Raw genomic sequence first — 23,652 nt, 5'->3', positions numbered from 1 at the left:
TGCTTAAGCTCACGTAATCGGATCGGCACACGTACGTTAAGCCCACGTAAGTAGGCTTAACGCCTGCTTCACCTCAGCTGCGCGTAGGAGCGGCACTGCGCTATCCTCGGGATCGCCCCACGTTTGGGGAGTGCTTAACGCCTGCTTTACCTCTACCGCGGGTCGGACCGGCATTGCACTATCTTCGGGATGGGCCCACGTGTGGGGAGTGTTTAACGCCTGGGTAACCTCCACCCCGCGTTGGACAGGCATCGCACTATCTACGCGATCGGCCCATGTATGGGGAATGCTTAAAATCTCCTTCATCTCCGCCGCGGGTCGGACCGGATGTCCACTGCTTAGGACACAAAAATTTCCTTGGAGGGTAGAGGTACACAGCTTCGCTGTAAAACGGCTGGAACCGACTCTCTTCTAAAGTGAAACATTCTTTGCCTCTTCTCCTGACTTTGCGGCCTCTGCTGCTGTGATTGTCTGGCCGCACATGCCACTGGGTTTTTTGCAGCCCTACCAGATGCTTCTCGCCTCCGCGCACACAGGCTGATGCCGCCACGGCAGTGTTGCACAGTTTGTGCGTATGGCACCTGCTGCGTTTGCTTTCCTATGAGACAAAAGTATAAGTGCTGGGCTGTGGATGTAGCGTACTCGGTTGTGATAGCGTAAACATTACAATCGTCCATAGCCTGAAGTGAGCGCGTGGAGATGGCGCCTCAACAGCGTACTGGCCACGTATGGGGACGGAGCACGTGAACATGCACCAGTAAATTGCTCCAAAGCGTGAACCCATCGTCGAGGACTCCCTGGCCCTTAAGAAGCGTCGTGAGGAACAGGAGTGTCTTCGCTACGCAGATAAACGCTGTGCAGAAAGCGAATGTATACATACAATGTATACGTACAATTATAATAATTGAATTGAGTACTGCCCCACAATTTTATTACGGTTTAACACTTCTCCCACAATGCGACCTGCCATGTGAGGGAATGATAATGCTCAACACTCTCAGAGATTGTGAATGAGGACGCACAAGAACACCTCAAGCAAAGACGTCTCCCTCCGTGAACTACGCACGCAAACAGGAGTGGTGCACGCAAGGTAATGTTTAAAATCAACTCACCAATCTCGTATTGGACTAAACGGTGAACAAATCATACATTCGCGGCCAACGGCCCCACTAATTGTGGTCAATCAAAGTAAACAGTATATAAATTTTCGCTTACATCCATTCCCACACTGCGTGGGAGCCGCATATTTTTAACAAGGACTAGCGGGATGTCAATGCGGTGGTTGGGCTGAATAGCCCCCAGAGTCAGCGTGTAAGTAAACCTGCTCATCAATAACCCGTCTCTCTGTGGCCCAACCCAGGTAAGGTCGCTGCCGCAGAGGAGCGTGAGAGCCCATTTGTATGGTGTGAGAAACAGCTGTCGCTCGACCCAAGGAAGTAGTGTCGGAATCAAATGAAGAGCTGAAAAATTAACAAGACGGAAAATCCCATCGCGCCGCATCGTAGTACGTTTATGGACGACTGAGTACGTTTATGACGACCGAGTACGTTTATGGACGACAAGGTCTACAGCGGCGATGTAAGCGGCAGGTGGCAGTTGGCAGGTGCCTGTTGAAGAGTAAGTGCAGCGGCTCAGCACGACCGAGGCACTCGCGGCGTAACATATGAAGCTGGAGTGACGTCGGGTTAGAAACATGCATGGACATGGCACCAGCACGGAAATCAAGCACAGCGAATGGCAGAGGAACCATTCGGCGGCGGTCAAAGCGACCAGACAGCATACAAAAATCGTGCAGTTGCTCTACCTCCACTGAAGATGTCAAAGTATGCGTAGGCGTACCCCCAAATTTCAACCTCGCGTATGCTCAGATTTAGGTTGAACCACGTCCAAACTTCAAATTGGCCCGTCCTCAAATTTCAGTTGGCCCACCAACAAATTTGAAGTTGGTCCGCCTTCAAATTTATGTTGGCCCGCTCACGCATTTCAAGTGTGCCCACACCCAAAGTTGCCGCCCCCCTCCCCTAATTTCAATTTGACCCAACCCCAAATTACAGGTGATCCACCCCCACATTTGAACTTGATCTCTCCCCAAATTTAAGTTGACCCACTCCCAAACTCCAGGTTAGCCAATCATGAAATATCAATTGGCCTACATTCGAATTTCAAGTTGGCCCACCCCCAAATTTCATGTCCACTCAACCACAAACTTCAGTTGACCAACCCCTACTCTAAGCTTCCCCATGCATTTTCGGAGGACCCTATACATCTTTCAGGGCATTCTCTTTTTTTGTTTAAATCGCTCCTTATCGCCTGTAAAGCTGCCAATCATCTACACTTACGCTATTATAACGATTCATTGGCTTAAATTTATAAAGTACGCATTTTTGTGCAAATACAAGGCATTACACTTTTCGCGTGACGGGTTTAGGGTACTCGCCCAAAGAATGCTTACGTATTAAAAAGCATACTACCGTCAAGCAGGGAGTCGCCCAACAAGGGGACGATCATAGACGACCACGTAGGTATGTCGACGTCTTCTCTGATGACAAGTTTGGCAGGAGGCTGCTCTTACAATAATGTATGACAAATGGGAAGGCGCGCAACCTCGGCGCGGGTGCAGTCAATGGCGGCGTGATAGCTTGAAAATGATTTCAAGATGACTTCATTGCTTGAAAATGACATCATGAGAAGAGGCGAGCACAAAAATTCGCGCTTTCACCCTAAAGGCGCAACATCGGTCGCGATATGAAGTTAGTATACAGCTATACGAAGATGGTACTTCTATGGGCGGCAACAACTTGGAAACATTCGCGTACTAACTGAATTAACAAGCATGATTTCAGTGCGCAGAAGTAAACGTGAACACATCACACCCGATGAGCGCGGACACTCGCTGTCTAAACACTAATGTGAACAAGCACGCCAGCAGCAGCGAGTGAAGTGACCTTCGTGCGGTCACGAGGATTGTAATGTGGGCTTGTTGGTAATGCATCTTCAAGGGGAGTATGGTAGCGCGATTAAAAGACTGGACAAAAGAAGACACATAGGGGGACACACAGCGCTAACTTCCAACAATGTCATTGTTGACATTGTTGACATGACATTGTTGGAAGTTAGCGCTGTGTGTGTCCCTATGTGTCTTCTTTTGTCCCGTCTTTTAATCGCGCTACCGTACTTCCCTTGAAGATTTTGTGCGGTCTACCGCTTCAACGCAAGAGCGGCGTGAACACAGCGCACCCAAAAGTGTTAGCCGTCTGCGGGCCCCTTTCAAGATACGGCGCGCGACCGCGAGTGGCCGTGCAAAGTACGCTCTTGTTGGCCAGGTCGAAACCGCCTGCCGTCCCTCCCTCCCATGCAGCCTCTCCACTTTACTCCATACATGCATTGTTGCCAGGTCGGCCAAGGCGGCATAGCCCAAAGCTAGAGAAACTGTAACCCAAATGTAGCCGAACAAAAGGAAGAGAAAAAGAAATTAGTAGCGAAATATAGCCATTATTGTTTTCAGTTTTATCCGTATATACATTTTCATATTCGACTACGTTTATACCTTTGTGTATAACCCGTCGTAAAAAAAAAAAGAACATCCATGACGCCGTGACGATCGACCCTTGACATCTTTAACAGATACGTCATGCTTGCACGGAGAGCATTTTTTTTTTTTTTGTTAGTCCCGGAAACTCAAGTTCCAGCGAATCGCTGCTGAGGGAGAACCTTTCGAAATGAATGTCGAATGTAAGGACGAACAACAAACTTGGAGGACGCTTAAAGCGACTGACAAGTGGCCAGAATGCGTTGCGAGATGTTGATGGAAATGAAAGGATCATGTTTTCTGGTGATAGAACCAGGTACGCTCTTCGCGATTGAAGTAGGGATTATAATTTTAAGTTGGCAAAGAAAATCTCAAAGGCCAGTAAGTGGCGAGGCCTGGCAATGAAATCCTGGTACTTCAGATGTTCATCCTGTTTTAGGACTTTCGTCTCTTTCATTTCTGATATTCGGATTTTTTTTTCTTCTTTTCTATTGCTGGCAATCTGTACTTTTCGTTGTTGTTTTTCTTTGTTGTTCCCACTCCTGTAAGAGCCTGTAAAGGCTTACAGTATTAATAAAATAAAAAATAAAAATGATCTAGTCTATGAGATCACCGTAATTAAGATGGCTGTTAATAAGTACAACATACTTATTACTTAAAATTGCAGCTGCTATAGTATTAGACACTTGCGATTTATGCTATGCTTCGGAAATAAAAAGCGCACACATGACTACGGCCACACGCTGAAGTGCGTATAATGTGTAAAATCGTCGTTCCGTTTTCAGACCGATTGGTTTTGCTTTGACTGTTTAAATACCAAAGCAGTTGGACAGAAAACAATGAAAACACGTGGCTACTGCCGCAGAAATACTTAACACTTCGGAAAACATGAAGCGCTGGAACGTCGAATTGCTAGACAAAATACTGTCACAATTACGGCCGCACTTGTCATCTGCCTCCCACAAATGTGACCGTATAATCGCTATCGCGCTCACCTACCACCGCTTTCAGCAAGATGCCAGCGAAAGACTACATCCTCACTGCAGATAAAAAAATTCGAATGAAAAATGTTCCACGGTGTTGTGCGCGTTACCACTTCTTGAATACACACTCTGACCGGTAAACTTTCCAAGGTATTAAAAAATAGGTACCATGAAAATTGGCTCTCAATCCCTTTACTATTCACCTTTAAGAGTGGAACTCGAGAGCATTTAAAGATGCCTGACTGCTTCTCGTGCTTGCAAGCAACTGCGGCGTATGCAGCCATAATGTTTGCCTGCAAACGCTGGAGGCGAACCGTATGCACAAAGGCACGCTTTCTGGTTCTTTTTTTCTCCTTCCACTCGCACTGCAGGCGACGCCGCGAAGGCGAGTGCTATCTGAATGGTCTTGCAAGGAACCCAGCGAGGCGTGCCGCTCCCAGTTGGCAGTAGCCGTTTGTCCTCGTTCTTTTTTTTTTTTCATATGTCCCCAGTCCGGCTTCGCGCTGCACCACACAGTCTCACGGAAAACCAACTAGCCGAAACCATCGCCCTCCTACTAAGACGTCGAACGGTAGCTGGAAAAGGGGTTTGTGTTCGAGGTTCCGTGTAAAAAACATATGTTTTGTCAGATATTCAAATTACACTTCGACGCCATCATGTCTGTAGGTTGAGTGTAAATCTTACTTTACGAATTTTCTTACGCGTTTTACTTTGAGAAATTCAGGTATTTCAGTGATGCATATGCGTCAGCCAAAGGCCCTACATTGTTCGAGATCATTTTTCTCACGCGGACAACGGCGCCCACGCCGGATTTTCTGCGGCATGGGGCGCTTAGCACTGTCGCGTTAAAGTTCGTGCCGCACGCAAAGGAAAATACCCGTAAAGCTTACAGTGAGAAACGCGGAGTCGATCAAACGCTGTGCCCTGCGCGATACTTTAATCAGACGCCTTCGCCATGGACAAACTGGAGTGCGTCATCTACCCGTGCTTCCCTTCTTTCATGCCGGCGCCACGATCGCCTAACCTTATTGCTCTCCGTATCTGAGCATAGCCATGCTAGTACAGTGTACTGCGAAACACCCTCCACTCTCAGCCTCATACCGACACCCGGTGATTGGGTGTCAGAATAAGACAAAGATGAGACGACGTTGCTCGCGTAAATGTTAGCACGGCAAAGCGCGGCGTAAGTTAAGTCTGTCAAGGATAAAATCATGAGCTCAGAGAACGATCCACTGCGAGGGGCGAGGGGGGCTATCCTCGCACACACGCACAGCCGCGCTGCCGGTATAGCCAGCTAATAGCCTTCGAGATTTGTCTGGAGCTTGGATTAGGGCGCCAATCATAGCCCAAACGAAGCGAAGTCGCAGATGTTCAGTAGCCCAAATATATCCACGTAGCCAACTCGTCCAAGTCGATGGCAAACATTTTTTCTGTTGCCCAATTTGGCTAAATATAGACAAACTTGGCAACACTGCATATGGCGCGCGAGATTGAGCCGCGATCGTCAATTCCGCTTCCGCCCGGTCGCGAAACGCGCAGTTGCTGCTAGAGCACAACGCCGCACCCCACTCCCTCTCTCTCCATTCGCCCATGGCGTTTCGCGCGACGGAGGAAAGCGCGTTTGCTCTCCGCTGTCTCTTTCGCGTGCGCCAAATTGAGCCGCGATCATCGCCTTCCCTCGCGTACTTTCACTCGCACATACAGCATACGACGCACGGCGACGGTCTGATCGCCCTTGGACTTCATACGGAGCATCGCGGTGACGGCGACGGCAATGCCGACGGCAAAAAATGCGGTTGCAACATCAATATAATTGGCAATAGAAAGTCAATAACATAAAGCTCCTCCACTGACGACTCGCAGTGTGCAGGCTTTTAATGGCTCAATGTGTGGTGTGCTTGCTTCGCATAGCGAAAGCCTTGAAAGCGACGTCATCACTTTGCAAAGTCTGCGTCAGATGCGGCCATGCATTACCGAAATGAGGGCTCCTGTGCCTACAAATGCTCATGTTTATACTCCTTCCAGGATAACATCAATCACGTTATGAGGGGGAATATTCGTCGGTCTTCAAGATTTCGCAAGACACGCAGTTCTGGCTTCACAGAATTCAGTGACTACTTTTCCTTGGCATGCGTGGAAGGCTGTCGACGACTGGCGAAAGCGGATTCGTCCGAAGGGTTCATAGAATCGAAAGGCGGATCGGATGAAGCACGGCGTTAAAATTCTTTGGTGATGGTGGTGGTGAAAAACTTTTATTGATGAGAAAGCCAAAAGTAAAAACAAATTAAAAAAATAAAAAGCAGCGTTGTGGGCGGCCTTCAGGCTGCCGGTTGTGGCGTCCAGGCCATGCCTAGTCGTGACGTCCTAGCCCAGTTCACCAGCCGGTGTTGGATATCCGGCTCGGTGCTGGACAAAGCAGCCTCCCACTGCTGCGGATTGCTTAGGCACCAAGAGGCAGGGGGCAAGTGTGCCGGGCAGGAGAATGGGGAACCAGCGCTGGACAGGCGGCGCGTCGAAAAGAGTGCGTTGCACGCCGCCCTGGCGACGAAACGCGGCATATTCCAGCCACACAACCAGACGACACACACATACGCAGCCGTATTATAGTTCGTATGTTTCCATTTTCGCGCCGCTTCAAGTGGAGTTTTTGTAAAGAAGCTAGCGCCATCAAGTGAAGAAATGACGAAAGAAGCTTTTTAAGCTTTATACATTTTTCACAGTGCGTCGCGGCGAGCACGTGTGTTTCTTTAACGGTTGCGTTGTGTATCGATGCCATGCTTGCATGGCTGCCTGCCTCGCAAATCTAGCAGTTATGGCTCCGGTCGTGCTGCGCTCTGGTTTCGTAAATATTAGTTGGCCTGAAGATATTCCATATTTCTCTGGCTAGACATAAAAGATTCTGATGTTATTTCGCCACAGCAGTCAATGGAGAAGAAAGCTTTATCGCATCAGCTGACTCGCGCAAGCAAAGGTTTGAGTGCTCGGCTGCTTGATCCGTAACAATCCTGGCTACATTTAGCACTAATTACATTAATTTGCCGGATGCATCTCAGCGCCGAGTCCTCATCCGCATTTTTATAAACACATAGGTGGCTTAGTCGCGCGTGCGCCGGCACTATGCGCATACAACTCGTATTACAAGGCAGCTTCCCTCCTACATAATTCTTGGCAATGAATGGATAATTTTTACCTTTCGTATCGTTCACTTGGTGCGGTGGCGTTGGAAGGGGCTTGGCGGTGGCATTGCGAAGGAAAAATGCTACATATGCCGGATGGTGCATGCTATTGCTCATTTTGTTTCCGACGAAATACCGACAGCAGATTCTGCTGTTTGGTACTGTCTGCCATGGCTGACCGTCTTCACTATCAAATAAACCAAGGATACACGCGAAATTTGATTTAGAAACCAGCCCGACACCGCTTGACAGGGCGACAAGACGGGAGCTTACTCCGCTCGCCTGACTGCTTGGATCCAACGCCGCCTCCGTTCTTGTTCGTAGGGTTTAGATGGAAAGACGCAGAAGGATACATCCTCCCTCATCCCGACTTAGTTGTGGCACTTGTATACGCAACAGTATCGTCGGCGCCCTTTTGTTTTCCTTCGACTTTAAGGGCATACAACGCAATTTTCGTCCGCGGGGGAGGCTGCATTGTGCACGTTCTTACCGCCAGGGCGGCGCTGCAGGCGCCGTGAAAACTCCAGCGCTGGTTCCCCATAGGACGTGAGCATAATCGGCGCGGGAGCCGCCACATAAGCGGCAAGCCGGCGAGTGCGTCCCGGGGTGGAAGAGGGCAAGACGTGCGGGAGTAAGACAGGTATGGGCCTGAAGGTGGCGCCATAAGTGTTGGTGAGGCTGGGAAAGGGATTGGTGCGGAGGGGGGAAGGTGACACGAGAGAGGCGATAGTGCTGCGTGATATTGCGGTACGTGAGGAGCGCATCGCGCGTATCCATTCCCGGCGGGGACGGGCTTGCTCGGTCAGTCGAATCTCGAGCGATGGAATTGGCCGCCTCGTTACCAGGATGGGCCGCGTGAGCGGGCACCCAGATGATTTGGATGGGGCGAGAGGGAACGGTATCGGAACGCAAGATTCCGATGGCCGGGTGTGCCACCCGTCCAACCGCGCAGTTGTAGACCGCAGATTTGGAGTCGCTGAAGATGTACTTCGCGGAGGTTTGCGTGAGGGCAAGGGCAATAGCTGCCTCCTCGGCCTCGACAGAGGTAGAAGTGTAGACTGAGGCAGTAAGAGTGGGTCGGAGAGAATTGTCAGTGACGGCAAGGGCATGTGCTGGGTAGCGGCGGTACGGGGCAGCATCTACGTAAGCCACGGCGGCCTGCCGTTCGTACTGACGCCAGACCGCGGAGGCTCGCGCTGCTCTACGGGAGGGGTGGTGTTCGGGATGCATATTTTTAGGGAGGAGATTAACGGTTAGGAGGGGGAAGACATGGGAAGGGATGGGCAGTGATGTGGGAAGAGGAATAAGAGGGGAGAGATTAAGGGTGGAGAGAAGTGCGCGACCCGGGCGGGTGCGGGAGAGACGGAGGAGCTCGGCCGTGCGATGGGCCTCCGTCAGCTCCGTCAGGGAGTTGTGGACGCCCATCGACAGTAACCGAGCCGTCGACGTAGATGTGGGAAGGGACAGGGCTGACTTATATGCGTGGCGAATGAGGCTGTTGACTTTGTCTTCCTCGGTACGAGTAAGGTAGAGATACGGAAGACAATAAATGAAGCGGCTGAGAACAAAGGCCTGGACCAGGCGGCGGAAGTCGTGTGCGCGCATGCCGTGGTGGCGGTTTGCAATGCGGCGTATGAGGCGGACAGTGTGGTGTACAGTGTTTGTGAGTCGGGTGATGAGGGTGGTGTGCTTGCCATTGGTCTGAAGAAAGAGTCCGAGGATGCGGAGGGTAGAGACGAGAGGAATGGGTGTGCCGTCAAGGTAGACGGTGAGTGGAGAAGGCGAAAGGGGGTCATCCGCCCAGGCCGAAGGAGCAAACGCACCGCTTTGGTCGGGGAGCAGCTCAACCCGATGGCCCAGGCGTGAGCTGCTACCGCGTCCACACCTGCCTGTAGAGCGGTCTCCATGTCGCCAAGATTGCCGGTGGTCACCCAGAGGGAGATGTCATCGGCGTAGAAAGCATGAGACAGAGCTGGGATAGCTCGTAAAGCACGTGCCAGCGGGAAGAGGGTGATGTTGAACAGAAGAGGGGACAAGACAGAGCCTTGGGGGGTACCCTTGTTGCCAAGGGAGAAGGAAGGAGAAGAAAGTGGGCCGTATGAGATTTCGGCTGTGCGGTGGCGAGGAACGCAGTGACGTAAGCATGGACACAGGGTCCGACATGGAGGGAGGAGAGAGCGTCCAGGATGGCGGTGTGGTGTACATTGTCGAATGCTTTAGTAAGGTCCAGCGCCGGGATAGCTCGAGTGCGTTTGTGGTGGGAGGGGTGTAGGACATCCTCGGAAAGTTGGAGCATGACATCCTGGGTGGACAGTTGGGGACGAAAACCGAACATGGAGTCAGGATAAAAGTCATGATCATTCAGATAGGTCTGGAGGCGGGCCAGGATGATATGCTCGAACAGCTTGCTGAGACAGGAGGTGAGAGAGATGGGGCGTAGGTGTTCGAGGGCAATAGGTTTGCCGGGTTTGGGGATGAATGAGACACGTGCATGGGTCCAGGAGGATGGAAGAGTGCCAGCCTGCCAATGTGTATTGAGGAGATCAGTAAGGGCTTCGAGGGAGGGCGTGTCTAGGTTGCGGAGTACCTTGTTAGTGATGCGGTCCGCCCCCGGGGCCGAGGTGGTGCGGAGTGGGAGTAGCGCCGCACGAACCTCGCCCACGGAGATGTCTGCCTCAAGGTCAGGGTTTGGGGAGCCGGAGTAGGTGGGAAGCGGAGTAGGTAGGTCGGTGCAGAGGTAGTGGTCCCAGAGGGCCGCCAGGAAGTCAGTATCGGTGAGTGGGGAGGAATGAAGGAGATGGGAGATATCCTTGCGCTGGGAAGCTTTAGTGTGTAGGGTCTAGCAGCACCCTGAGAAGCGACCACGTGTCGCGGAGACCCAGGTTGCCTGCCATGCGGTCGCAGGTCTGGCCCCACTGTTGTCTAACGAGAGAGGCGCAGTGCTCCTCCATGTCCAACGCGAGTCGGGCCAAACGGAGGCGCAGGCAGCGATTGTATTTCTGAGCCTGCCACCGGCGGTGGACAGCGTGATAGGCCTCCCAAAGGTGCAGCAGACGGCTGTCTGCCGTAGTGGATTGTGGTGCTGTAGGGAGTGTGGATGTGGCAGTGTGGACGTCCGCCAAAAGGGTCTCTGTCCAGGCAGAGAGATCGGCGACAGGAGCAGAGGAGGAAGTAGAGAGACGAGTGGAGGGAAAGCAGTCCCAGTCGACTATCTGGGTGAGACGAGTAGAGGCGCGAGCAAGGGAGGGGAGTGGGAAAGTTGTACAGAGGACGTAGTGATCGCTACCGAGGAAGACCCCTGTATCAGTCGAGGTCGGATTGGCGACATTTTTGGCGAGGGTAAGGTCCGGATTGGTGTCTCGTTGAACACTAGATCCGATCCTGGTGGGGCAAGCGAAGTCATTAAGGACCCAAAGGCACTCGTTGTGGATGAAAGTCCAGAGTGAGTGGCCTTTGCGAGTGTTCTGGGGGTAGGCCCAGCTGGTATGTGGGGCATTGAGGTAGCCAAGAACGAGCAGGGCATTGCGGCCAGCGCAGGAGAGCGCTCGGCGGAGGACGAGGAGGAGAGGAGCTGAAAGGGCTTTGGGAGGATTGTACACATTGAGAACAAAGAAGCTTGTCTCAGTGCGACGGCGAGGAAGGATTTCAAGGAGGAGATGGGCACAGTCCGAAACGTCCAACTGGTGCTGCACGGCAGCAAAGTTGCGCTGCACCAGTGTGGCAACGTTTGGGTGGACCTCAGAAGAAGGATGGAAGGAGGTGTAGTCGCGCAATTTCACGGGAGTTAGGGGTTCCTGGGGTGCTAGGACGGAGGGGAGAGTGTCGGGAGGAATGTTCTGGAGGTGGAGCTGCAGGGTGTTCCGCTTGCTGCGGAACCCCCGACAGTTCCACTGCCAGGAATTAAGGCGCGTGGGGTGTCTGGCCATGATGGATGGCGGAGTCCCCCGACAGAGTTGGGGTAGGTGCCGGGGTGAGTGGGGCAGGGAGCGACAGGTGTGCGACGGTGGCCTCCGTCGCGCTTTAGCGGGTCTCTAAGGCCGGGACCCTGTTGTCTAGGGCGGTAAGGTGGGATTCGATGGCGGCCACACGGGTGTCGATACTGGGGACGCGCTCCTCAAGTCGCGCAAAGGGGGCCATGACGCGCTTCTCAAACGCCTCTAAGAAGGAGGTTGTTTGGCGAATCACGTCACGCTCGGGCGCGACAGGGTCGGAGGATGGTGATCGGCGTTTGAGCGGGGGACTGCGGTTGGGAGAGGAGGCGCGCGATGATGCAGCCGAGGATGCCGCATTCATCGGCTCCACAGCTAGCGACGACGGCTGTGGAGGTGCGGGAGCTGGGGAAGTAGGAGGAGGAGCGGGGGAGGACGGACGCACTAGCGCGGCCTGCAGCTGGCGCGACAGCTCCTGAATTTGGAGCTGCTGGGCAGCGATAGTGGCCTTGAGGGCTGCGGTTTGGGGGTCCGACGTGTGAGGCTGCGGTTGCCAGCTTACTGGTGATGTGGTGGTAGTGGCGGGGGCGGTGGACGCCTCGGACCTAGGCAGAGGCGGGAAGGAGACGGAGCGGTGGCGGCTGGCAGACTGGGCACCACGGGAGACAGAGTGGCGGCGGGGACGGCAAGGCCGGAAGGTCTTGAGGATGGGCACGGTGGGTGGCGCTGGTGGGGGAGGCTGGTGGTTGGAGGTGGCCGGGGGCGATGACGGTCCGTTCCGCTCGAACCGGAGCCCGCACGAGCGCGAGCCCGTGACGTGGGCTCCCCTGCACAGGATGCAGCAGGGGACGCAGGCCGGGGATCGATTGGCTTGTGGGCCTGGCCGCAGCGGTGACAGAGGGCGGACTTAGGCTTGGTGCAGACATCCGCTCGGTGGCCAGGAGCCCAGCAGTTCGTGCAGGCCTCGGCTCTCGGGTGGAACGGGTGGCAGGGGTAGACCCCGCAGTTGAAGACGATGGTGGAGGGAAGAGTAGAAGTGCCGACGAAGGTGATGAGGATGGATTGGGAACGCCCCATCTGGCGTGCGTCAGCGATGGCGTAGGGGGTGTTCACGTTCATTGACTGGATGTCTTGGACGATCTCGTCCTGGGTTTGGGAGTCCACTGCGTTGTGTATGATGCCGCGGAGGGCGTTGTCGGGTGCGGCCATGTAGGCACGCAGGGGGTAAGATATGGCACCCAGGCGGAGTTCCGAGACTCGGAGGTAGAGGCGAGTGCGCGGCTCAGATGGGGTGCCGACAGTAAGGGAGTTGTTATACGGATTTATCCGTACACGGTCGGCGGTGCGTGCGCTGGAGTAGTCGATGGTCGCACGAGTGCAAAGGATTTGGAGCAGGACTCCGTTAGTGGTTGTGCGGAGGTCAAGCCCTCCTCCCGGTCTGTAGACGATCTTGAAGTCCTCCGCTGGGAGGCGAGGTAGGGGAGCGTGACGACGGAGAGTGGTAGTGCAGGCAGTCTTGGATGGTGGCGAGGCAGGCGGTGGCGAGACGACGGGCTGGTGGGCCGCGGCTGCACGGTGTGCTTTCACGGCACGGACCCAGCGTGAGTCAGCTTCAAGCTCGGCAGGGCTGATGGAGGTGTCTGCGACTTGATATTCCATGTCGGCGTGTGAGCTGTATCGAAGTAGGCGGCGAAATCAAAATCGGGCGGCGTCGAAAGCAGGCGTTGCGCGGAACGCAGCTGCCGCGTAGGCAGAGTCCGCTTCAAAAAGGTGGTCGGTGGGAAACGGCGCGAAGGCCGCTTCCCATATGACTCCCGACGATAGCGGCCCGGGCAGCGCATTTACATTCGCTCGCCTGTGCAGCCGGTCGACTGCAGTGCCGCCCCCGCGGCACCAAAGGGAACTATGTATCTAGGTAACTTTTCGCCCTAGGGGAGCCTAGCGCCCTAGTTGTCGTGCAAAAAACGCGCCTAGCTCCTGAAACGCCCTAGTCCCCATGCGCGCGCGCGCGAGGCCCATAGAAGTATGCGCTAGCGCAGGGTTTGTGCCAACTCGCCGGAGCGACAGCATAAAGTTAGTCTTTATTCTATGGCGACAGGGTGCACGCAAGCAGCACGACCACGAACGAAGCGATACAAGGTGGAACAGCGCGTTTTACGACAATCGAAGCTGTGTGTGTGTGACGAAGGTGTATGCGCAAAATAGCACGACCACGAACGAAGGTGGAACATCGCGTTTTGGCGTTTAGTGTGCGCAGAGCAATCGAGTTGCGTGTGTGACGCGTTTGTTCGCGCAAACAGCACGACCACGAACGAAGCGATACAAGGTGGAACAGCGCGTGTTGCACAATCGAGTTGTGTGTGTGCGTGTGTGACGCGTTTGTTATGCGCAAAGAGCACGACGACGATCGTCTTCTAACTGCGCCAGAGCAAACCGATTGTTGAGTACTGCATACGTATTGCGCGGGCGTTAAAACTAGAGAAACACGGGATTGCGACGCGACCAGCCGCAGTGTATAGGACTGTACGTACGTTGGTACGTACGTACGTTTTTTAATGTGGCCAATCTTAAAAGGACGATGGCATTTCTGCACCGGCGGAGAAGTGGGAAATCGTGATTAAATTTGGCCGATCATTGTCAAAAGCAAAGGCTTACCCTTAATTAGGGGTTATCCCCTACCTTCTACTGAAACTGCAGCCTCTAGTAGGCTTCATGCACTTTTGTAGTCATGACACCATACGACGATACCCTCTGACGTGGGGCCCAGACTACTGGAGAGCTGGTTGATCAAGCTTGCTCAATATACTTGACCTTTTGTTCTTTCATTATGCTACAGTGCTAGAGCGTAGTTTCTTGCTATTAGTAAACTGGCAAAACAACAAAGCATTGCTACTTTACTCCTCAGTGTTGTGGTTCTTCAGTCAATGACACTAGAGGGGAAAGGAATCGCGATCCAAGCCAAGTGGCAAATTATGTTTAGTCAGTCTTAAACACCCTTAACTCAATGTTTTAGATGCCTGTGTGGTTGATACCTTGTCTAGTGGAACTTCTTGCCATCCCCAAAATGTGCATATCACCAGAGGTATAGTTTGACAGCTGTAAGCAGTGCAATTAAGGGAGTGCAGTACCTGTATTGCAGCTTTACACCAGCTAAGATATTGAAGCTTAGGAGTATGTTCATATTTCTTATCTATAGTGTGGCAAGAACTTGTAATCCGCCCTCAAGTTCTGCTGGAGCACAAGCTACTGTTGCTCTTTTGTGCAGCTAGTGTCAGCAGACAAGCTTGCAGTATTGCTAGGTAGAAAAGCACTTAGGCTTCACGACCATCCAAGTTATAAATGAATAAGTGCATGGCTAGAAGTTGTAAATTGCAAGGAACAGTTCAAATGCCATTGAGCATAGTTGCGCTATTGCAATGTATCCTTCGGAGCATTGTGCAAGCCATGGTGGTTCCTACATTGTGTTGAAGTGCCACACCAGTGACATATGATAATGATGCCAGCGTGATCCAGTGTGGCTGTACTTTGTTCTATAAAAACTTTTCATGTGTTTTAGATTATATTTAGTGCAGTATCTGAAAGGTTATGCGCAGATGATAGTTGACCTTACAGCCATTTTTTCTATACAGTCCTTCACTTTCCATCAACTTCAGCAAATCATTGAAGCCCCAAAATAACACATTTAATATTGGTATTCAGATTGAACAGTTTCAGTTCTATGTGTATGTTTCAGAGAACTGGACCAAACATCAAGAATGAAAATTTAGCTACCTATTGATGCTGTAGCTTTAGGCTCTGCAGGAACCATTTATCTGCAGCACCCAACTTATCCCGTATTTGATGGATCGTGACAGATGTGTGAAGAAGCACGAGTGTTATGCAGAACAGTTTTCAAGAGGTAATGAACCTCTGCCATATACATAAATAACTGGAAGCCTTCTCCTAAGGAAATGTTCGTGCTCTGCACTGTAACATCGACAAGTCCCTCCCTAAGATAAGGTGATAAAGAGAGCTGGTTTTATGAATCTGTTGTATTTCCACAATTTTAACATGGTATAAGTGAGGCCCAAGGCATAAATGGGACTGTGTGCTGTTCTGTATGCGTGCTGCGCTTATTGTACAGATCAATAGTAGCCAATCAATAGCCAATTTGTGTGAAGATGCAAACTGGATCATATCCTAGGGCCAACTCACTGTCAATGAAAACTGTTATACTGGCTTTCTGCACTGTTTATTGATCATGGACTTCTTTTTGAGGTGCGATTGAAGTCCCTCAAAATCTTACTTAAACTATGAATTGCAACTGGGAGAACGTGTCCGTTCATTAGGACCACACTTTTTGTATTTAGCTCTCATCATTGTAAACAGCTTCATAATGAGAGGAACCTCAGACGAAATGCTTATTTTTTCCTCGCATCCTTCTTCTGCCTTCTTTGTAAGCACAAACTATGGCCATGTAAACTAGGTAATCTTGCATTTATCCTGTCTACAAGTGCCTCTTTTGACATTCATGCCTGTATTGCCTTTTCAGTGCCTAAAATTTCCCTTTTTCCTTCTTTTCTCATGACTCCATTTTGTTAAACAAGAACCACTGAACAGTAATGAATCTGAACAGTAATGACGAAAGCATTGTGCGGAAATATGCAAGGTGATCAGGAAATGTAAAATGAGTCATACACCCGATTGTAGCAAACTGTTACAGAGAAAACCCATGCAGGTTTCTCGGAAATTCTTCACAAACCTACCACATGCTTCAGACTGCTCCTGTGATTCAGATGTCTGCGATAATACGTAAAAGTAGGTTCTCACGGGCACATCTATTCTCTAGTTCATGAAGTCTTCATTCCAGAGAGCCTCACCATGCCATAACACTAACCCCCGTATTCAGAAATGCATCTTAACTTGAAGCCCATGCTTGACTCGATTTAAATGACACCTGTCGTGAACACACCATAAGCAATGCAATGAGCATCTTGGGCACATTCACACCATACGTCATTTATATCAAGTCAAGCATGAGCTTCAAGATGTATTGCTGAATACGGCGGTAAGACTTGATAAAGGTTGCTATTATTTGTCCAATGTTTCAGTTTTCTCAAGAATATCTAGCTTTTTCTGAATGCTACCAATTCTTGCTTCATTCTCCTTTTCACCACATGTGCTTCATGGCAATCTCTTTCATCTTTCCATCCCTTCTCCTTTCCCATGCTGTTGGCCAACGTGCAGGTGTTGTCTATGCGCTAGACAGTTACGATGTGGTCAGCAGGCTTTGCATTTCTCTGTCAACCAATTTCTCTCTTTGCTTTTGTGATGAAGTCCGCCTGACCCTTAGCTTACTGTATACAATGAAAACAAAGCCTTTTTTTTTCATTAAATGGGCAAGCACTTGCATCTCTTGCAAAGGATCTTCTAGTAAAGTTTCTCGTTCCTGCAATCACACTGAACATGCACATCCATCATAATTTTTATGCATCTAAAATGCACCGCCAGAAAGAGTAACAAAAACCAGCTATATTTTCAAATAACACTTGTGGCTAAGAAAGCAAACCAACACCAATTATGGGTGGTCTCCATTTTTTTTTTTTTTTCAACATGCAAGGAGCATTGTGCACACACCTCTCAAGCATAAATGGAGCACATATGAGCCATGATGCCTCAATGGCTCCCATGTCTGATCACCCAAAAGAAGGCAGGCCAAACATAAAATTTGTTTTTTGGAAATTGCGTTTATTATAGCTAAAACTTTATCTTGAAAACACAAAAAGTAGTCTTCATTTCAAGACCGTGCAACCTCTGGCTGTATTTTGCAGAGCATGAAAACATGAAAATATACTAAATTGAAATGGCAACAGCAAAGAAACACTGGCTTCCATCTTCTGCAATGCAGAAGAGTGTGACACTGTACACAGTAATCCAAAGTATGGACCCAACTTGGTCGTAGCATACATGCTCTGTGCTGATGTAACTTTAATTAGAACTGAAGTGTGGCATCCACTACTCGCCTGTGTCATCAAAGGCCATTTCATGTTACCACACATTCTTTATCCGCTACCTGAAACGATTACATTACACCATGAGGATGACAAAGCTCACATGCATTAGAGGAAAATTGGTTGGCTATCTTGTCTCCCATACAACTCCGCCAAATACCTGCTATTAGTGTAAGTATGCTAGTTCCTTGCACTGTTTCCCATAATATCTTTGTTGAAGGTACTGGGTAACAATATCTCAATCACTTCACAAACTGCGGATATTATTGTTAATTTTTAAAGCGAACAGCTTTATTTGCCTCTCGACAGCACGTGGCATAATTTGTTTAATGTGAAAGGTTGAAGCAATTCATCGGCATGCGCTTCACAATGTGCCTTGCAAAGATTCCTCATTAGCAAATATACTGTTTCGAGAGTTTTCATTTCAGTTTGCTGACACAATGACAAGAGACAGGAGGGAAGCTATGAAGCTGCTTGTCTCTCCACACCAAAAGCCAGCACCTATAGACTCTGCTAAAGATGTACTTCTCAAAATCTGGCTACTCCTTGACCAATCTGTGCAAAAATGTTAAATATGTGAGTCGGAAGCTATGTCAATCAGGCTGCTGCCACTCAAAGGGCAAAGCTCCTTGAAACAGCAAAGCTCAAAAAAGAAGGAAAGAAGAGCACGTGTGAATGTTTCATGCTTTATCATGTAGAATAAAGGTTTCACCAACGCCAGGAATGCCACGCATCAGTGCCAGCGGGAACATTGTCTTGAGAATGGCTCCTTGATTTGGATTACATATTTCAACTAACAATTCTGCTGTATTGATTTATAGGTTGTATTTATGAAATCAGCAGCAATTCTGCTCGTACAGTTTGAGAAATACGCCAAAATTGATGCATGGTTCTTTCACATAAGAATTTGAAGGATAAATTCTAGGAAGCGTTACAAAGGCAGAAACAGCGTTCGAAGGTGTCAGAATGAGGGCCATGAAATGAGGTCCTTGACTAACCGAACAGTGCCGCTGCTGCAGACATTTTATGCATGAAATGCTTTTAGCTCCTGTTGTCAGCCACCTTCAATGAACCAAAAGCCAGAGTCATTATCCTGTCACTCAAACCAGCTCATCCGGGCAAACAGTCAAGACTGCAATACATATGCTAGTTACTTCCCAAACATGTTACAAAAAATATTGCTTCTGAGTTCTAAATATTTGCTCACAATATCACTCAAGCTGTAACTTCTAGTACGCCGAAGTTTTATTGGTCACTTCTAATAGCGACGTTCAGAGGCAGATACAAGGCACTGTACACTTGATTGTCATTTTTTGGCACTGAGACACAGTTGCTTGTGCTCTTTTCAATGCCAGCAGTCCGCGAGGTCCACGGCGCATCTGGTGGACCAAGACGAGACTTGCAATGGGGTTCTGTCTTTGACAGGAAACTTGCTTCCATATGGACCAGTGTACAGTTGCGTGGTGCGGTGGGGTGGGGTGTGCCGTTGGGAATGTACGCTACACCCATTTTAAGATTGTGGCTAGTATCATCTACAATCAATCTGCTTTGTAGGCAGCCATTTCGTGCTTACATCCACTCTCGATTACAGGAGAGCCAGTATTTTTAGTGTCACCAGAACAGCCTGAAAATGCTCATACAAAATTCTCCAAAGAGCGCAAGCACTTCCGAGCTTTTTTAGTCTGTACATTCCAGCTATCTGAAATGAATCCAAGAAAGTAGTGGATGTTAAGGATATGATCATAGAGCTATGGCATATTACTTCGAGGTAGTTGAAGTGGTACACGAAGGTGTCTTGTGTATTCTATTTCAGTGATAACATCATAGTGAACTGTTGGATAGTGTTCAGGAGAGATGCCGCACTAGTGCAGCCAGCATCAAGTGCAATCAAAATGTGGCTTTGCTGTTGTTCAAAGCAGATATTACATTCGCCCTACAGCAGAAAGGAAACGAAGCAACACCTTCAAGAAGGCAGTCCCCAAACAGCAAAAAAAAAAAAAAAAAGGTTGGAGGACACTTAAGCTGCGCCTTTAAGAGTGGAACACGATAGCATTAAAAGATCCCTGGCTGCTTCTCACGCTTCCGGGCAGCTGCAGCTTATGCTTCTGTAATGTTTCCCTGGAAATGCTGGTGGCAAATGCTATGCACGAAGGCGAGCTTTCTGGGGCGTGCCACTCCTAAGACAGACCTGAAATGGCAGCTGGAAAAGGGGTTTGTGTTTGAGTTTCTGCACAACAGAATTATGTTTTCTCGCATATTCAAATTACAATCCAACGCTATCATGTCTCGAGGTTGTGTGCAAGTCATACTTCATGAATTTTTCACACATTCTACTTTAAGAATTTTAATTCGTTCAGTAACGCCTATATGCCACGTGGAGGGCCTGCATGAATCGGGATGCATGGTTTGGGATTAATTTTCTCATGAAAAAGGTCGCCAACACCACTGCTGGATTTTCAGCGACATGGGGCCCTGAACGCTACGGCTGTTAATATTGTGAATCAGTTCCAAGCCAACAGCACATGTGCCATGCACAAAAAAAATCAAAGTAGATGCACTTGCGCACTTCCCAAACATTTTTTTACAAGAAAGGCAGAGGAAAAACCTATGCTGCTAAGACATCAGATAAGTAATATGTAAAACATGCAATATGAAGTTTAATTGTACACCCGACAAGGACTATATGGTAACGTAGATTGGAGACGGAGTCTTGCAGAATATATGCTTCTCTTTAATGGCGGGCCAGAACAAGAGCGTGCAGCTTACGCACTTCATCGTCTTTAGTGGCACCGACCTTTGCGCGCGCCGTCCTGCGGTGCAGGAGCCCCACATCTTTGTGTCAATTGCCTCCCATGAGAAAAGCGACCGTCTCGGTCGCGTCAAAAAGTTATTTCAGTGACATGAGAAATGGAGCTCCTCAGGTGCATCTCGGCATTCACGTATACGCATAGTATGGTTTCATGCGCACTACGTGAACAACTTTAGCGGGAGGACGACGACAGAGTGAACTGGGGTTAGAACTGTAGGGGACCACTTCGTAGGCCATGTCACAGAGGCGGCGTGTAACCTTGTAAGGACCAAAATACCGGCGCATCAACTTTTTTGAGAGTCCACGGCGGCGGACAGGCATCCAGACCCACACGCAGCCGCCGGTATTGTAATGGATGTCGCGTCGACCCTAGTTGTATCGAAGGGTGTCAGGGCTATTATCAGCCAGTGGTAGCATGGCGTCAAGTGTTGACCTGACGTGGCGCCCGTATACAAGTTAGAACGGCGTAAACTGTGTAGTCTCCTGTACAGCAGTGTTATACACGAAAGTCACATAGGGTAAGATCGCGTCCCACGTCTTGTGCTCTACGTTGACATACACGGAGAACAAATCAGCCAGCGTTCTGTTCAGACGTTCCGTTAATCCATTGGTTTGAGGGTGATATGCAGTGCTCTTGTGGTGAGAGCTATGCGTCAGCTGGAGAACATCCTGCATAAGTTGCACTGTAAATGCTGTACCGCGGTCAGTGATGAGAACAGACGGTGCACCATGTCGTAGGACGATGTGGCGTACAAAGAACTTGGCCACTTCATATGAATTTGCTTGCGGAATAGCTTCAGTTTCGGCGTACCGGGTTAAGTAGTCGGTAGCGACGACTATCCATCTGTTGCGCAAAGAGGTCACTGGGAACGGTCCAAGTAGATCCATTCTATTTGTTGGAACGGTGCTTGAGGAAGGTCCACAGGATGGAGAAAGCCAGTCGGTTTAACTGGTGCTTTCTTGCGGCGTTGACAGTCGCGGTAGGTCTTCATGTACAGTTGCACAGAGGAATAAAGCCGGGGCCAGTAATACTTCTGTCGTATCCTTGCCTAAAGTCTTGGCGAATCCCAGGTGTCCCGCACATGGCTCATCATGGCAGGCTCGCAAAATGTCGTGGCGTAGTGCCGATGGCACGACAAGGAGGTACGTATTGGGGCCGCTTACGCAGTTTTTCCTGTAAAGGACGTTGTTGTACAAGTAGTATGATGATAAGCCGCGCACGAGCGAGCGGGGTAAAACATCTTCAACTCCTTGGAGGTGTTCGATCTGCGGCAGCAGCTCAGCGTCAGCACGCTGGTGCTCAGCCATCTTTATGGCGTCAATAACGCCGACAAATGGCAAGTCATGGTCAGGGTCCGATGAGGTCGTAGAGAGTGGTGCACGTGACAAACAGTCAGCGTCACTGTGCTTCCTGCCAGATCAGTAGACAACTGTAATATCATACTCTTGTAAGTGCAGGCTCCAATGGGCTAGTCTGCCTGAAGGATCTATTGAGGTTGGCAAGCCAGCACAGGGCGTGGTTGATCGCTGACAGCGTTAAAGGGTTTACCGTACAAGTAGGGTCAGAATTTGCCAATTGCCCACACAACCGCTAAGCATTCCTTTTCAGTAGTTGAGTAGTTTTTCTCAGCCTTGGTGAGACTGCGGCTTGCATAAGCAACGGTGCGTTCCGTACCAGCTTGCCACTGCACAAGTGCCGAGACTCGCATTGCTGGAGTCAGTATGGATTTCAGTGTCAGCGTCTTCGTCGAAATGAGCAAGTATCGGGGCCTCTTGCAAACGCGCAATTCATTGAAAGACTGCTGCTGCTCATCCGCCCAAATGAAAGGCGCATCGTCGCATGTAAGCCCTGTCAGAGGCTCAGCAATTCTCGAGAAGCCCTTGACGAAGCGCCCATAATATGCGCACAAACTAAGGAAGCGTTGGACAGCCTTCTTGTCTGTGGGTGGTGAAAACTCAGCGACGGCAGCTAACTTGTCGGGGTCTGGTCGGACACCTTGAGGACCAACGACATGGCGAAAAAATTTGAGCTCTTGGAACCTGAAGTACCATTTCTCAGGCTTGATGGTGAGGCCGGCAGTATGGATCGCAGTGAGGACACTCTCGAGTCATGTGAGATGTTCGTCAAACGTGCTCGAGAACACAACGACATCGTCCAAGTATACGAGGCAGGTTTGCCATTTGAGTTCAGCAAGCACGGTATGCTGGTGGTATTAAAGGCGGCAGGTGAGGAACAGAGACCGAAGGGGAGAACTCTGAACTCGTAAAGCCCATCAGGTGTCACAAATGCTGTTTTTTCACGATCCTGTTCATCAACTTCGATTTGCCAATATCCTGATTTAAGATCCAACAAAGAAAAAAACTTGGCATGTTGTAGACGATCCATTGCGTCGTCGATGTGTGGCAATGAATAAACATCACGCTTGGTGACACGGTTCAACTTTCTGTAATCTACACAGAAGCGTAGTGTGTTGTCTTTCTTTCTGACTAACACTGCAGGGGAGGCCCACGGGCTGGTGGATGGCTGGATCACGTCGTCTTGGAGCATCTCTTTCACCTGATGCTTGATCGCTTCCCTTTCCACTGGAGACCCTCTGTAAGGATGCTGACAGACAGGACGTGCAGACTCGTCCGTAATAATGTGGTGCTTTGTGATGGACGTGCGCCGCACTTTGGATGACGTTGAAAAACAGTCCACAAATTCATTCACAAGACTCAGTAGACGGTCTTTCTGATGGTCTGGCAGAGCGGCGTTAAAGTGAATCCGTTCTTTTAGGCTGGGTAACCCAGATTGCTGAGACGATGCGGTTTCCAATGTGGCAATGTCAGTAACGTTAGTGATTTCGCGAGGAAATGAGCTCAGTTCAGCCATTTCGTTCGTCGCGGTACATGCCGATACTTGTTGCTAAAGTTTGTTAGCAAAATGACTGAACATTTGTTTTGCACCCGAAGAAGCCCTCTGGCTATACAAATGTGGCGCTCAAGAAGCAGGGGCATGTTTGCCTCAGCAATTCCTTCGGCGGCGTCCTCCATGTCGCATCGGACAAGGGTAAGCACGCTACTCTTGGGTGGCAACGTGATGTGATCGTCAGTTACGCAAAGCGCGATGTCACGGTCATTGTCATTACTGTTCGCCATAACTTGCGTAGTCGTGAAGCTGACTCTAGACTCTTGCAGGTCGATGATGGCACTGTTCGCCTCAAGGAAATCCATGCCGAGTATAAGGTCCTTTGAAC

General features: G+C 50.0%; 1 protein-coding gene and 1 long non-coding RNA gene across 2 annotated transcripts in view; both read left to right on the top strand.

The window, feature by feature from the left end:
• The window catches only part of LOC126523437 (luciferin 4-monooxygenase-like), a 245,123-nt gene that overhangs the window by 96,022 nt on the left and 125,449 nt on the right, over positions 1 to 23,652 (top strand). The gene's annotated exons all lie outside the window — the stretch shown is intronic.
• Positions 13,452 to 14,514, top strand: LOC129382701 (uncharacterized). Its single transcript, XR_008610750.2, has 2 exons — positions 13,452 to 13,661; positions 13,692 to 14,514. It is a non-coding gene; the product is annotated as an uncharacterized lncRNA (long non-coding RNA).

The sequence above is a fragment of the Dermacentor andersoni genome, chromosome 6 (genome assembly GCF_023375885.2).
Source record: "Dermacentor andersoni chromosome 6, qqDerAnde1_hic_scaffold, whole genome shotgun sequence".
NCBI classification, from domain to species: Eukaryota; Metazoa; Arthropoda; class Arachnida; order Ixodida; family Ixodidae; genus Dermacentor; species Dermacentor andersoni.
This window is presented reverse-complemented; position numbering and strand designations above follow the sequence as displayed.